The sequence below is a fragment of the Ixodes scapularis genome, unplaced genomic scaffold (genome assembly GCF_016920785.2).
Source record: "Ixodes scapularis isolate PalLabHiFi unplaced genomic scaffold, ASM1692078v2 PGA_scaffold8__174_contigs__length_109621045, whole genome shotgun sequence".
Taxonomy (NCBI): domain Eukaryota; kingdom Metazoa; phylum Arthropoda; class Arachnida; order Ixodida; family Ixodidae; genus Ixodes; species Ixodes scapularis.
In genome coordinates this window covers 53035930-53051207 of record NW_024609883.1, presented here as the reverse complement: position 1 = coordinate 53051207, position 15278 = coordinate 53035930, and the positions used below count along the sequence as shown (strand labels likewise).

Here is a 15278-nt window from a genome sequence, read left to right as displayed (position 1 = left end):
TGAGGTTATTGCGCGGGCATGCACTCAGCCCTGTCAGAATTCCCATGAAGTGGCTTTCCGATTCTCAGAACGCCAAGGGCTGTCGTTGTTGCTGTTGAAAACTTTATTAAAAATTGAATTAAAGGCAAGGGAAAAGGAAGGAGGAAAAAGAAAGAAGGGGTGTGGTTGAATACCACGGGTGTTCGGCTACGCTTGCGTTCGCGAAACCCATGTGCGCTGTGGCTGGCATGCCCTCAGTTTATCCTGGAATTTTGCAATTACTGACGCTAAAAAATAACTAAATGGCAATTACAATCCTCTTTGGCCGAAAGTAGTTAAATAAAATTACTAATTTACCAAGAAAGTATTTAAATAACTGTAATTCAATTACTGTACTTAAATTACTACCCAACTATGCCGGTCTCAGACCCCGGACACCCTCCAAGGTGCCCATCGAGGTCCGAGACCACAACAACCTGCTCTCCACTACGGGTAAAAGAAAAAAAAAAGAGTCACAGCGTAGCGCAAATAAAGCAATCGCGTTAACAGCAACGGGCGTGTCCCAAGACCAAGCGGTTCCGGAAAGCGGGCGGTTTGGGATCATTGGCGTCTGCATCTGCATATTCTTTTCGAGGCAGGAAGTGACCCTACAGAGACTGAGGGACATGGGATAGCACGGTTGGCCTCCGATGGGAACCATTGTTTCAACCAACCCTGGGAGGGCGGCGTCGCGTGTCCTTTACATGCCTGTGCCTTACCAGCCCCATTGTCATTTTCGCTTGTTCCGAGCTTTATGTGCAGAAAATAAGACGCTCATACTTGAGTATTCAAGCTATTATCCCAGGTATACACACCAAACAAAGGCCTAACTTGGCACAAGCTTGGCAAACCGAAGGGCCTAATGCGGTTTTCGTCCAAGTGTTTGTTAGTGCCGAGTACCTTTAATGACCGTTTCTAAAGACCTTTGCAAAAATCGCCTACTGCGCTTTGCCATCTTTGTCTGCTGGGCTGAGGAATGCCTTCTGAGCATCCGCTGTTGCTCTGCTGTGCGGTGGATCAGACGCTGCACATGCATCCACAGCTCAGTGACTCAGATTGTTTCGCCCAGGTGATAAACGATGAAAAGGTCTATAGCCTTGCTCTGGCTCGCCATGCACTAGAGCCTTTTGAAAACCTCATTAAGAAACATTGGCGGTCGCCATTTTTGGGCACGAAGTGTGTGATTGGATCCGATCCCTAGCCTAATGATGACACGTAACACTCGTGTCCAATACATTCTCAGAGAACGTGCCCATACAATGGCAGGCCCGTGTAATCGGCACAGCAGCTACAAGATGGCGCATGCTTTTAAAAAAGAGTCTACTGTCAAAGTGTCGGACTTGAGCCAAATATGTCACGTATAAACCGAAGAACCAGCAGTGAAGCCTACGTCTGGCACTTGTTTTGAAATTTAGGCCCAAACGTGTCACATGAAAACCGAACAAGGAGAAGAGAAGCCCAACTCCGGCACTTGTGCGGCGATATAAGCGCGAAAATTACAGACCACTTTAACACTAATTTCGTGAATTAGGGTAAACATAACCGGGTCTTGGTCAAAGTAAGGCAAGCTTGTCTCTACTTTGGCTTCTCCTTGATGCTTAAGGGACTAAATTGCTTAACCAGAAAAAAAAATTTTTTGGCCCGACGAATTGTGCTACTTGGGATATGTCGATGGATAAAGAGGTTCAGCCTGTGTGGTTTTCACCATTAAGCGTGGCTCGGCACTAAATTCCTTGAACAAAACACTCATTCGATTTGTTACCTCTCTCATCAAAGATCGACGATACTGCGCCCATAATGACCCTGTTGCCATTGACAATAGGACACGGCGTATACTGACTCCCTCAAAGACGTCCGTCCAAGTCACCGCAATAAGAGAGATTTGTTTTAGCGGATCGAAACACTATACATTCGGCGGCATCGTGTACACATAAAATATAGCAAAATTAAAAACTTTCACCGGCCATCAGGGCCCGTTTGCTCGAAGCACTAACCGCGGCAAAAGATAGCCGCAGTACCTAGGAGAGGGATTTTGAGATCAGGTGACTGGGCTCGGTAGGGATGCGGGGAAACATGGCGGTGCCCCAGTAAGTGAGCGCCGCTCGCTTTGGAACGAATATGTTGTTGTGGTTGCAATATCGGGCGCGTTAGTCAGCAACGAATGGTGCAGGCGGCTTTCGCTTTGCCTTACCTCACTTAAACCGCAAAGCATGGGCAATGACATCGCCGCATTTTTTAGATAGTGTTTCGATTCTGGGCACTCCTAAGCCTAAATGAACGCGATAATTGTCGGCATAGCAACGTCTTTTGGAAAGCGGATTGTTGATAGTACACAAAAGCAGACGGCGTCCCAACAGACCTTTTTTTCTAAATTATCCAAGCACCGAGGTGCATGCTACGACTGTAGTTGCACGCGTCGCACGTGCTGGCGTCCGCAGTAGTAGCCGTTCGAAAGCAAAAAGTATAAATAAATTTTGCCTTGCACGCGCGTTCGTTAAAGCCTTATTATGATTTTTTACTTCAAATCTTTTATAAGAGGAAGGCCAGCGCGCGTGAACCGTAGAATTACACTTCAAGCGTTCTCCTCGCGATGCTTAGATAATTTAGAAAAAAGTCTGTCGGGACGCTGTCTGCTTTTGTGTGCTATCAACAATCCGCTTTCCAAAGACATTGCTATGCCGACAATTATCGCGTTCATTTAGGCTTAGGAATGCCCAGAATCTAAACACTATCTAAAAAATGCGGCGATGTCATTGCCCATACTTTGCGGTTTGAGTGAGGTAAGGCAAAGCGAAAGACTCCTGCATTATTCGTTGCTGACTAACGCGCCCGATATTGCAGCGACAACGACATATTAGTTACAAAGCGAGCGGCGCTCACTCACTGGGGCACCGCCATGTTTCCCCGCATCCCTACCGAGCCAGTCACGCGACCTCGAAATCCCTCTCCTATACTTTGCCTCATCCTACGATGGACTAAAGGCCAAAGCCATGGGCTGCCAGGTCCAATCACGTTTCACGCTAAACTATGACATGCTTAACATTGATTAGGGGTGGACAAATCATTCACCGAATTTAAAAACGCTGCTTCATATCTATGGTTTCGACACTGCAAAGAGCCTGTATTTAGTGGCTTTCTTCGCGATGTAAAATTCTTGTGTCACTCAGTGCTATTCGATTCGAGCCACTGTCCGCACATCCCCATCAGTGATCGAAGACGCGACAATCAACACATGCATCGAAGCGAAATACCGCAAAATATGTAAGTGGCTCGTGATTGGATCTGGCACTCCGCAGCTTTTGCTTTTAGTCCATCGTAGGGTGAGATGAAGTATAGGTACTGCGGATAACTTTAGCCGCGGTTAGCGCTTCGAGCAAACGGGCCCAGATGCGTCATTATATCTTGAATCTGGGCGTCTCCACGCTAGTTAATACAATGATGGTTCGTGTCCTATTTAGTTTATATATTTATGCAAAGAAAATGTACGTAAAAGTTATGTTACTGGAAGGAACATCCAGCTATATGTGAACTCGTATCTATATTTTCCCCATGATATAAAATTACGAAGCACGATGCGTGGACATTGCCGAGGTTTCACTATGGAACTCTGCACAGCGGTTAACGTCACACCGAAGCGTGCCCGTAGTCATGCTTTGTTTCATTAATTTTATTAGATGTTTAAAACATCTACTAAATAAGAAAAATTATACAAAAATATTTGTATGTGAAAAAAGCTACGAAAGACGTCAACTGAACGCTTTTATAAGGTACATTCACAAAATGTTTACCAACAAGCCACTTTAAACAAACCTTCTCAAAAGATAGCAAAATCCGCACCTTGAAATACATTTTACGAATATATAAAGATAATATACTTAGCCGTCATTGCAGCTTTGTTATTATTGCAGAAACGCTGCTGATTTATTTAAACGTAACGAAATTGCGCGTCAATATTTAAAGGACTCCATCTTCTAATTTATTTAAATCAATCTTAAGCGTTTGCAGCAACTTAAATTAGCTTGTGACGGTAACACATTCAGCAACATATGGCCTCACACAGATCAATACGACAAGAAACTTTCACACAAATTGAGCTAGTTCGTCTTCGGTATCGAGGCTTTGCCGCACCACGTCGGCTCCAAAGAGAACTTCTTTTTCTTTTTTTTTTTTCTTTTTTTTGACCCGATAAAAACTGTACAACGGTGCTTCTCTATCAAAAAGTTTAGAAAATTTGCTATTCCTAAATTAGTATTACCGTCGTGTTTTCCTGCCTTAGACTCGAACATAACATTGCGCTGAAGCAGCGATGCATCAGCGTCAACGCTGTAACAGCAGTCAGCGCACTTTCGAGCGCTGATTAATTGCCATGAGGTAGAGTTGAGGTGTATATCTGAACATTCGACGGGTACAAAACGGTTTTTAATTTATTGAAATAATTAAAAACCTATTCAAGGTTTTTTTTAAATCTTAATGAAACATGAGTTTAAAAAAATAAAAGGTGGGAGTTGACGAATTTTGTTTTTGTCGTGTATTTATCAGGCTCGGCGGACATTAGATGAGAGGATAATTGTCAGAGTAATTAGTTTACTTTTTCACTGAAATATCTTGGTTAACTTTTTACTGATAGGTTTTAAGGGTCATGTAGGAATTGCAGTATTGACGGCAATTATTTTTAGAGCCAGACCAAGTTAAAGGATTCACGAAAACGATTTTTTTTAGATATCGATTTATACATTTTCGCGCTTTTCCGCCCGGTTTAGAAATGTCGTTTAGCAAACCCTGCCCATAATGACACTTTGTAGAGTGTTGTCTTCACTTCAATCATGACGTCACTATGTTGGCAGCGTGTCCTTGGTGGGTGCGCTTCGACACAAGTGGCGCTCTTTTTTGGCGCGCCACTTTTAAATCGGACGAAAAAAAGCGAAAATTAATCGATTAATATTTTTTTAAAAAACTACAATATTTCGCATTTCTTTAATTGTTTTGGCCAGTAATAGCAATTGCCGTCAATACTGCGAATCCACTATGACCTAAAACCAATAATTAAAAAAATAATAAACACACATTAGTCAGGTGGTCTACTCAGCATGACGATTATTCGTTTATCTAATGCCCGCCAACCGTCATAAACATACTCATCTACCTGTCAACTTTTTTATACGTTGGAAATAAAATTACGCCCCCGTCAGACGGACTCATTTAGTGTCACTTCAAGCGAGAGCACTTCAGCGCATCAAATGTCACTTCAAGTGCTCTCGTGCTACACGGCAACATTTTATGTCACTCGGAGATGATGTCATTGACGATGGCTAGAGTAAGAAACACGCAAATTATTCAAACACAAGCGCATATTTCTCAGTAATCTCAATCGTAGCCTTATCAAAAACATGCCACCAGACATTATTACGTTAATTAGAAAGCATTACGTCAATTTGATAAATATGTTGAGCCATCTCAAACCGAGACACGTACGAAGCAGATATCATATCACAACACTTAACTCTATTGTTGATGTCGGCGAGATCGCGGATCAGGAGCACGTCGGTGGCACCACAGGCAACGCATGCTAGACACCAGGCAATACATGCAAGTACATGGGAGAAACACACAGAAGTAGGAATACTGAAGCTTCTCCGTGGTGCTGGAATGCGCGCCTTTTTTTATCTGCTGCGATCATTACATCGGGTGTTTGGGGATCGAATCAATATTTTTCAAGCGTTCGAACGCCGAAAAACAAAATCAAACGTACCGGAGCACCTACGGCTGGGCTGTCAAGCTTGCTCTCGTAGTGGAGTAAAGAAAGGAACTTGCCGGGCCCATAAGACCGTCCTCGGGGAAGCCCAGGAATTATGTCAGAAAAGTTCAATCTTGACCGCGGCTTTACGGGAGCGAACGAATTCCGCTTAGCAAAGCGTTCGAGTTTGTCGTCTGCTAAACCCAACTTATCGAAACCGCCACCGACTTCTCGGTAACTGTAGGTAAGTTTCGTTTCATTGAGCTGCACTACATTTTTCGCCCAGCGGAGCCACTCTTTACCACAAAACATTTATTTATAAGAACTGTGAGGGCTGTCAATTTTATTGTTTGTGCACAAGCAACTTGGCAGGCTTCCCGAAAAGCAGCCAAAACGTTTCAGTGCCGACAACTTAAAGAAGGGGGAAACGGCACTTTTTCTCGTTTTTTTTTTTTTTTTCATAGAGTCCCATGCATTAGCTGGTGCCAAGTAATGGCTGCATGCGGTGCCACTCCACCCCAGCGAGGCAAGCCTCAATTCGCAATTCAGCCTACTCCAATAGTGATGAGTGATCCAGACGTGGAAGACCTTTGCACGGCGATCTTCCAGGTGGTCTTCTCACAGTCTCATCAGAGCAAAAGTCTCCTGCTCGGCCCGTGGGCGACTCGGTGTTCGCGGTGCGGCGGTCGAATCCATACTGCAATACGAAGTTCGCGGTTCCGCGCTCAAGGGGTTCCTCTTCGGCTCGTCTTTGAAAAATGAAAATTGGCGACGAGCGTTGCTGCGCACTCAAGTGCTATGTGCACGTCGAAGAGGCTGAGAGCTAGATTTTTCCGCTTGTTTTTACGCGATTTATTAGATTTTTTTTGGCATGAAACAAGGACATATCTAATGGTGCTTCTCTAAAAAATACACTCGTTTTAAGCAGCTTTACCGTTTTCTAGTAGGTTTTCTTCTTACTCCTTAAACACTGATACCAGGCTACACACTTGGACTCCTGGATCGTGCGTAGTGAGTGCATGAAACACACTCGATGTCGAGTGCGTTCTTCGGTGAGTGGCACTAAAAGTTTCATTGTGGCACCGCAGGAGTGACACAAGAGGCAAAGTGTGCTCGCTACAAGTGACACTAAATTAGCCGGTCTTGCAGGGGTATTGACCACCCTGTATTCGCCTCGAGATCCAACCATGTTGCCACCGTGCGGCCGAAATTGGAAACACGCGAAAGCGGAAATACCGCCATGAGTCGTCTGCTCCGGGCGCACGTTCAGAATTATAGATCTGGACGACGAAAGCCCATTTTCGGCTGAGCTGGGTCCTCCTTAATAAATGTTTGGTGTTCTTGTTGCTGTTTCTGTGTTGTATCGTTTCACACGCGTGGAAGTCCAGCAAAGCGATAAATATTAAGTCAGATGATTTCGTAATTTTAATGATGTGGTTTGAAGAACTTTTGGTCTTACATATTTTTATCTCACACAATCCATAGCTTTCATAAAACTTTGAATCTTAATTGGAGCTGGGGGTTTAATAGCAAATTAACCAGACTGATCGCCACCCTTTAATAGACTCATAATGCTATAAATCTGTTAACTGATTATTCTCCAGTCATAATAAAGACGTTAAAGCTACAGATTGTTTTTAGTATTTTTACTAAGTCATAAATGGTATATTGCATTCCCATTTTAAACTTCACGTTGTGACGCCTAAAGAAATGTAAACATAGGAAGCCTTTTAAATTAAATTAATTTTTAAGTTATTATATAAACAGTATAATTACCCTCGATGACAATCACAAGCGGGGTAAAATGGTTTTCCTTGCAAGCCTGTGTCCTAAAAGAAAAAGAAAAAATTTTTAAATATTAAAGCAGGAAGTTTTTACTTACTTGGAACGGGCAGCGTGCTGGTAAGGGTAATATAAATAAAGGGAAGAACGTTTGCTGCCATTTGTAAAACTTCTTGTCCGTCCTTGTCCTTTATGTTCTTCCCTATATATATATATACATGCTTTTTTTTTTATTCTTACACATTTGTTTAAAAAAAACGTAAAAGCTACACTAATGCGGTTTGTGCAGGTGGGTTATACGGCCAGGCGGACAATATGTGGGTGGCTCATCTTTGGAACGAGTCGGCTAATTAATTGAAATTCGTTAATTACCTTTTTAATTAGTGGAAATGGAAATATGGTTCCAAATAGAAACTTGCTCAGCGTCATCCGAAACCCCTAAATCAGTACCTTTCAGAAAAACTTTCAGCGCGTGAGGAGCGTAGTAGCGCACTAAAGTTACCACAAGTGCCTGCTCCACCAGTGGTAACTTCAGTGCACTACTACGCTTCTCACGCGCTCAAAGTCTTTCTAAAAATGACTGATTTAGGAGTTTTGGATGACGCTCAGCAAGTTTCTATTTGGAACCATATGTCGATTTCTACTAATTAAAAAGTCAATTAACGAATTTTAAAGAATTAGCCGCCTTGTCCCAAAGATTAGCCACCCACATAATGTCCCCCTGGCCGTATAGCCCACCTGTACAAATTAACCGCATTAGTGTAGCTTTCACGTTTCTTTAAACAAAAGTGTAAGAATAATAAAATACACCCGGTGTATATGTATATATACACCGGGTGTATATACACATATATATATATATCTTTTTTTTTTACTTTTTTCTGATTTTTTTTACACAAAATTCCGATTGAATAACAAAACGAAAATCGCAATTAAAGCATCATTCGGAAAATCTTAAGGTTAATGGATGAACTGCCCAGTACCGATATGCGATGAGGGCGGAGCGTGATCGGAAAGTCTCGTGAGAGTCGCTAACCCACATCAGTAAAAGAGTGTCGCTGCGGCCGATGCTGTCTCTGTCGTGGTGCGGGTCGTTTGTTGGAGTTGCTGAGTCTATTATGTTTGAATAGAAGATTATTTAGCAATATATTTATAATATTAGTCTTTTGACATCCGCAGAACTCACTGAGAAATTGAAGCGGGTGGATGAAACCACACTAAACCAAGAAAAGCATCTAATTACACGCACGCTGGGTTACACTCTTTTGTTCCACTCGCGGCAGATATATTAGATTAGTTTGTTTCACGTTTTTTGTTTTCTTTCAGTTGTCCTGCCAACGAACAGTCTGCGAATCGTAACTAGAAGAGGCTCTCTCCTCATCGCAACGTAGTGAAATTGTTCCGAGTACGATAAACGTACCCATACCATGGCACAGTAAATAGAAACATTGGCTACAGAGGAACTCAATAGCACGGTAATTTCTAAAACAGAACTAACTTCTCTTCATGCAAAATATTTTTGTTACTGCAAAAACTAAAAAGAAAAAACGCAGAGAACTTGCGATTGCACAGCCCACAGTACCAGTATTGTGTTATCCGGGTTGGAATTCAATGTTCTGTTGGATTCCCATGCTGCTGAGCCGGTACATCTATTTTAAGAGAAACAAATATTTTACATAAATAGTGCAGTTTAGCCAGAGAGAGGCATTTGTCGTGGTTCATGCTTCCCAACGTCTGCCTAGAGCAGACGACGCATTCACACAAGCGATTTTTTAACTTTAGGTCGTACGCTGGTCACACAATTCGATATTCACTGAAGCACCGAACGGTACCGCACCATTTTCCGCTAAAATTGTTTTCCCGCCGATACTATGCGGCAAAATAAACGCAAGAATCTACACCGTCTCGCGCGCGAAAGTGGAGAGCCTATGGGGCGGCAATGCTTCTATCCCCGCTTTTGATGATGATGATAGCGCGACAGTAGCACCACCTCTAGGTCGATCTCGAGGCCAATAGTCAAAAGAATCTTTGTTAACATATCTTCTGTGTTCTTGGGGGTCCAAGGGAAGCTAATAAAGTCGACGAAAGTAATCCCTGGAGAAGGGGAACAAGAGGGACAAAGGACAAACATAAATCTCCAAACACAGCTAGGTGACTGGTGAGCGACCGAAAAAATCCGCCTGGTCCGGGTATCGAACCCGGGACCTCTCCATTACAAGTGGAGCGCTCTACCAACTGAGCTAGCCCGGGGTTAGACGTCAGTAGAGCAAACGGGTTTTATCAGCTGCCACCAGTCGAGCACCAACACGGGCGAAGCTTGCAATTTAAGGTTATAATTATAATGCAATTAAATGCAAAGGTGCAAGCGAGCTGGACAAGAATGACGAAAGTAATCCCTGGAGAAGGGGAACAAGAGGGACAAAGGACAAACATAAATCTCCAAACACAGCTAGGTGACTGGTGAGCGACCGAAAACAGCTCGCTTGCACCTTTGCATTTAATTGCATTATAATTATAACCTTAAATTGCAAGCTTCGCCCGTGTTGGTGCTCGACTGGTGGCAGCTGATAAAACCCGTTTGCTCTACTGACGTCTAACCCCGGGCTAGCTCAGTTGGTAGAGCGCTCCACTTGTAATGGAGAGGTCCCGGGTTCGATACCCGGACCAGGCGGATTTTTTCGGTCGCTCACCAGTCACCTAGCTGTGTTTGGAGATTTATGTTTGTCCTTTGTCCCTCTTGTTCCCCTTCTCCAGGGATTACTTTCGTCATTCTTGTCCAGCTCGCTTGCACCTTTGCATTTAATTGCATTATAACTAATAAAGTCATTTGGTCAATTAGTTAATTAGATAATTAACAAGTAAATATTACCATGTAATTCAAATTTTTCTCATCCTATATTAATAGGGACCTTTAGCAAACCGTTGCCGTGCTAAGCGTAATGCACTACCGGAGCCTGTGAAGCATGCTTTTAAGCGCGCTCCCTGCGGTCCCGGTATCCCTCCGGGCGCGCGCTTAAAAGCATGCTTCGAAGGCTTCGTTTGTGCGGTGCGCGGAGCACGGCAACGCGGTTTGCTAAAGGTTAAAGGCTAAAGGTAATGTTAAAAGAAAGCTAATTTTACGTTGCGAAATCAGTATTAAAACTATTAATCACTAATAATCAGCAGAAGATGTAAAACATTTTGTTTCCCATATTTTAGTTTTAAGGTAAATATAAACCGCGAGGTTGTTTGTGCACACAGGAAAAAAAAATATCATGATTATTTATAGAAGTTTTTTTTTTAAACAAAACGTGTTGTGCCAAAAATGTTTTTGAAACAAAATCGGAGACAATTTTTTAGGACAGCCCTTAATTTCTTTTAGCACATCATTGAGCAATCAGAAAACAAATTAACACTATATTTTCTTTTGTTTTTGGAAGATAAAACGGAGAGGCACGTGGCAACATGTCATGAATCATTACCTAATGAAATAATTAATCGATGACTAAACAGGGACCATGCTAGAAACATTACTTTTGAGTGTGTATTTTTAGATGTTGTTTAATAAATTAAAAATTGATTTGTGCCCATTCAATTAATGACCGCCGTGATACCGGAGCCTTAACATGTTTTACAGAGAAGTACGTTCAGAAGTTCGTCCTAAGTTTTAATGATGCAAAATAGTTTAACCTGGTCGTTTAAGACGTTCGTTCAGTCCCGGAAACCCGATCGCGGTGACGCTTTTTGCCGCGCACATCACCATCACTTTGGAGCTATCAGCAACGCACGCGACCAAAAGTGTCACTGTAGTCGGCGGTCAACAGTTGGCCAACCAACCTTTGACCACCTGGGCCCGTTTGCTCGAAGCTCTAACCGGGGCTAAAGTTAGCCGCAGTACCTAGGAGAGGAATTTTGAAATCACGTGACTGGCTCTGTAGGGATGCGGGGAATCATGGCGGTGCCCCGGTGAGTGAGCGCCGCTCGCTTTGGAGCTAATATGTCGTTGTATATGCAATATCGGGCGCGTTAGTCAACAATGAATGGTACAGAAGGCTTTCGACTTGCCTTACCTCACTTAAATCGCGAAGCATGAGCAATGACCTCGCTGCATCTTTTAGATAGTTTCTCGATTCTGGCCATTCCTAAGCCTAAATGAACGCGATAATTGTCGGCATGGCACCGTCTTTGGAAAACGGATTGCCGTGACTCAATATCGGCCGGGTATTGATAGCATAGCACACAAAAGCAGACAGCGTCCCCCCCCCCCCCCCCCCGCAATAGACCTTTTTCTAAATTACACAAGCATCGAGGAAACCGCTGGAAGTATAATTCTACGATCCGCGCGCGCTAGCCTTCCTTCCTCTTATAAAAGATTCGAAGTAAATAATCATAAGGCTTTGACGAACGCGCGTGCAAGGCAAAAGTTGTTTTAGACTTTTTGCTTTAGAACAACTACTACTGCAGACGCCAGCACGTGCAACGCGTGTAACTCCACTCGTAGCATGCACCTTAATGCTTGGGAAATTTAGAAAAGTTCTATTAGGACGCTGTCTGCTTTTGTGTGCTATCAATACCCGGCCGATTGAGTCAAGGCAATCCGCTTTCCAAAGACGTTGCCATGCAGACAGTTATCGCGTTCATTTAGGCTTAATAATGGCCAGAATTGAAAGACTATCTAAAAATGCGGTGAGGACATTGCTCATGCTTTGCGATTTAAGTGAGGTAAGGCAAAGCGAAAGCCTCCTGCACCATTCGTTGCTGACGAACGCGCCTGATATGCAGCTACAACGACATATTATTTTTAAAGCGAGCGGCGCTCACTCACCGGGGCACCGCCATGTTTCCCCGCATCCCTACCGAGCCAGTCACGTGATTTCAAAATCCCCCTCCTAGGTACTACGGCTAACTTTAGCCGCGGTTAGCGCTTCGAGCAAAGAGGCCCTCGCAATCAATCAGGTGGTCAACCCAGGCGTTGACCGCCTTGGTTGACCCAGACGGTCAACGCCTGTGACCTAGTAGTCCCCTGGCGCCTGGTAGTCGCCTGGGTCAACCCAGGTGACTACCAAGCATCTGGGTTGGGTTGGGTGGGGCCTGGTAGTCGGCAGTCAACTTTGAAAGTGTTATTTTTAGAATCTGGTGGCTCCTATCTTCCACTGTGCTCTGTAAACACAGCATTGCTGTTGTCATTGGAACTGATGATAATTAGCCACTGTAACAGCTCGTGACATTACGGCGAGGAAAATCTTTGTGCTAATGTCGCGGGTGGAAGTCATAATAGGGCCCCACAGAGAAATCTCGGCTTTAATATAATGCACATAAGACCTCATTGAGCAAGTCTTTATTTCTCAACACGCGCGCTCGATTTACCTGCAACGGCACAAAAAATTGTAGCGCGGTGCAGAAAAGTCCAGGACAGTCTACTTCCGGTGAGTGATTCATTGAGATAGGCTGCACTCGTATATTGAATTTGCTTGTGTACCGCCAAATGCTGTGTGCGTAGGAGGTGCAGGTAGAATGAACGAACCCAATTTGAGTTGGCTTCAGACGCAGGGAATTGAAGAGGCGCATTCAGCACATGTTGGTTGAATTTTTCATAGCTGTTAATAAAAGTGGCCGGGACATACATGTAGTAGGTCACAATGAGAAACTTCCACTGCTTATTTGTACCACGTGCACCATGTGTCAAGGATGGCTTAATCGAGGCAGACACGTCCGCACCCCCCTATACGTTCTTTATGTAATACACAATGTAAACATATTCAGCGGTGTTGGGAACCATACCAGCTCGGCTGGTGTTCTTTTTCAGCCGTAGTTGAGTCTTGCAACTCTCGCGCATGATACAGCATGTGGCTTGTGGCATGCACACCGATACCTTTACCACGAAGCATCTTTCTACAGAATAGACCGATCTCACTATGCTTCGTGTCACTTTAGCAAGAACTAACTTTGAAGGCTGTGCAAGCGCGAGCGGCTAGCCTTGATTACCTTGACTGGAGCATTCGCTGCACGAGCTCTCGTGCAGCCGCCGAGGCTTCATTCCAAGCAACTAGCTCGCGCTTTCAACATGCGCTACTAACAATAGCCCACGCTAAGTTGAGACTAAGCATACGTGTTTCCCGCATCCGTGACACCGCCAAAAGTGTAGTTCATAAGAGGCAGGCGCCAATGCACGAGACAGTTCGTGCCATCTTGTACTCTGCTTGTGTTTACAACACTGTAGTGCAGACCCTCCGCGTGGTTGGGGCGCCTGGAGAAAAACTCCACATCCCACGATGCGTAGCGGCAGCGGTGGCGTAATGACAACGGCTGTAACGTCGGTCTATAGACACTTCCTCAAATTCAGGGCCATCTTGTAGACCGGATATCAGTTTCAATTTGTGTACGCCAATGGTGGTTAAAACCTAGTACCTATTCATCATCACCAGATTTACGAAAGTTACGGTGATCTTCGCCGTGCAGTATTTTCTCTGTTTGCTTGAGTTTCGATGGTGTCAAGAAAATACCGCTCTGAAGAAGGGGCTTAGCTGAGTAAAACTTTCCATAAAATTCACCACATTGTATTGTCATGAGTTTTTTGGGTCGTGCTGAAACTGAGCATTTCGGGAATTCTCATAATACCCTCAAATATGTAGCGCGTAACATTCTAAGTCTCGGCACAGTGACATTGTACCGCGAACTAAAGTTTGGAACGTTCAGGCGCCGCATACGTACCCGTCACCAAATTCTTCATTCACATGTCATCAAGAGGCCGCCATTAGCATGTACAGAGGATATACATTTCGATGATGATAGTTATCGAAGTGGCCAGACTGAATTGCGGAAAGGATTTATTGTATAGCAGAACGCACTTGCTTGCGAGCTGGTGTAACCGTGGCCGTAACCACGTGCAGCATGCGCGTGAATGTTAACTTTTAGAGTATAGACCCTTTCCTTTGCAAACGCCACCAGGCGGTGCTCCAGCAATGGACATCCCAGGAACTTCCAGTTCATAAAAAGGATGAACAAAGCCCACCTTAAAGGGATTGTCCAGTGAAAACCGGAAGTACTTAAGATCTTGTGATGGTTACCTGGCGGGAGCCTAATGACTAACATGGGCCATTTTTATTCTATTAAACGACACTCCAATATAGTGTAATCAACGACAGATAATTATGCGAAACTCCATGCTCAATTTCGCAAGTATGAATGGCTGCGCTCCCATGCCTAATGTGATGTCACTCCAGACTTGCAAGTGTCAGATGCCTCATTCTTCCGTGGGAACACAGTGTTGCCGACGTACCGGAGCGTTCCATTTTACTCGCCACCGTAAGTCTCACGGAGAAGTGTGAATCGTGATAACCGCACGAGAGTTCCCTTTCATTCACAAAAACTTTTCTAGCGTAGCAACGATGATAAATCAGGGTCGTAGCGCTCACGGGGACGACAAAATTCGAAGGGCGCTTCAGTTCGGTGCAATCTTTTCGTTATGTTGCTGCAGAGCCTCCGCTTCTCTGAAGGCGGAAGAGGAAAACGCTGTTTATGCACGCTTGGTTTCAAGTACAAGTACTCGTTCAGGGAAGCACACAAAATTCAGATTTGTAGTGGAAGATGCTCCTAGAGCCATTGACAATGAGGTCTAGATCCATTTAATACCGCTTCTTCAAACGTCGATGAAACCGTTTAACCATCGATTTTCCAGGTGAACACCAAAAGAACCAAAAAGCGCGAGCTCTTGGTTCTTTGTTATTTGTGATGCTGTGTTAGTAAACACCGGGCTGTGGGGACA

The 15278-nt window shown here is 44.1% G+C and overlaps 1 protein-coding gene across 1 annotated transcript in view; it reads left to right on the top strand.

Moving 5' to 3' along the window:
* Positions 1-15278, top strand: part of LOC120847701 (chorion peroxidase-like) — a 137823-nt gene that overhangs the window by 79562 nt on the left and 42983 nt on the right. The gene's annotated exons all lie outside the window — the stretch shown is intronic.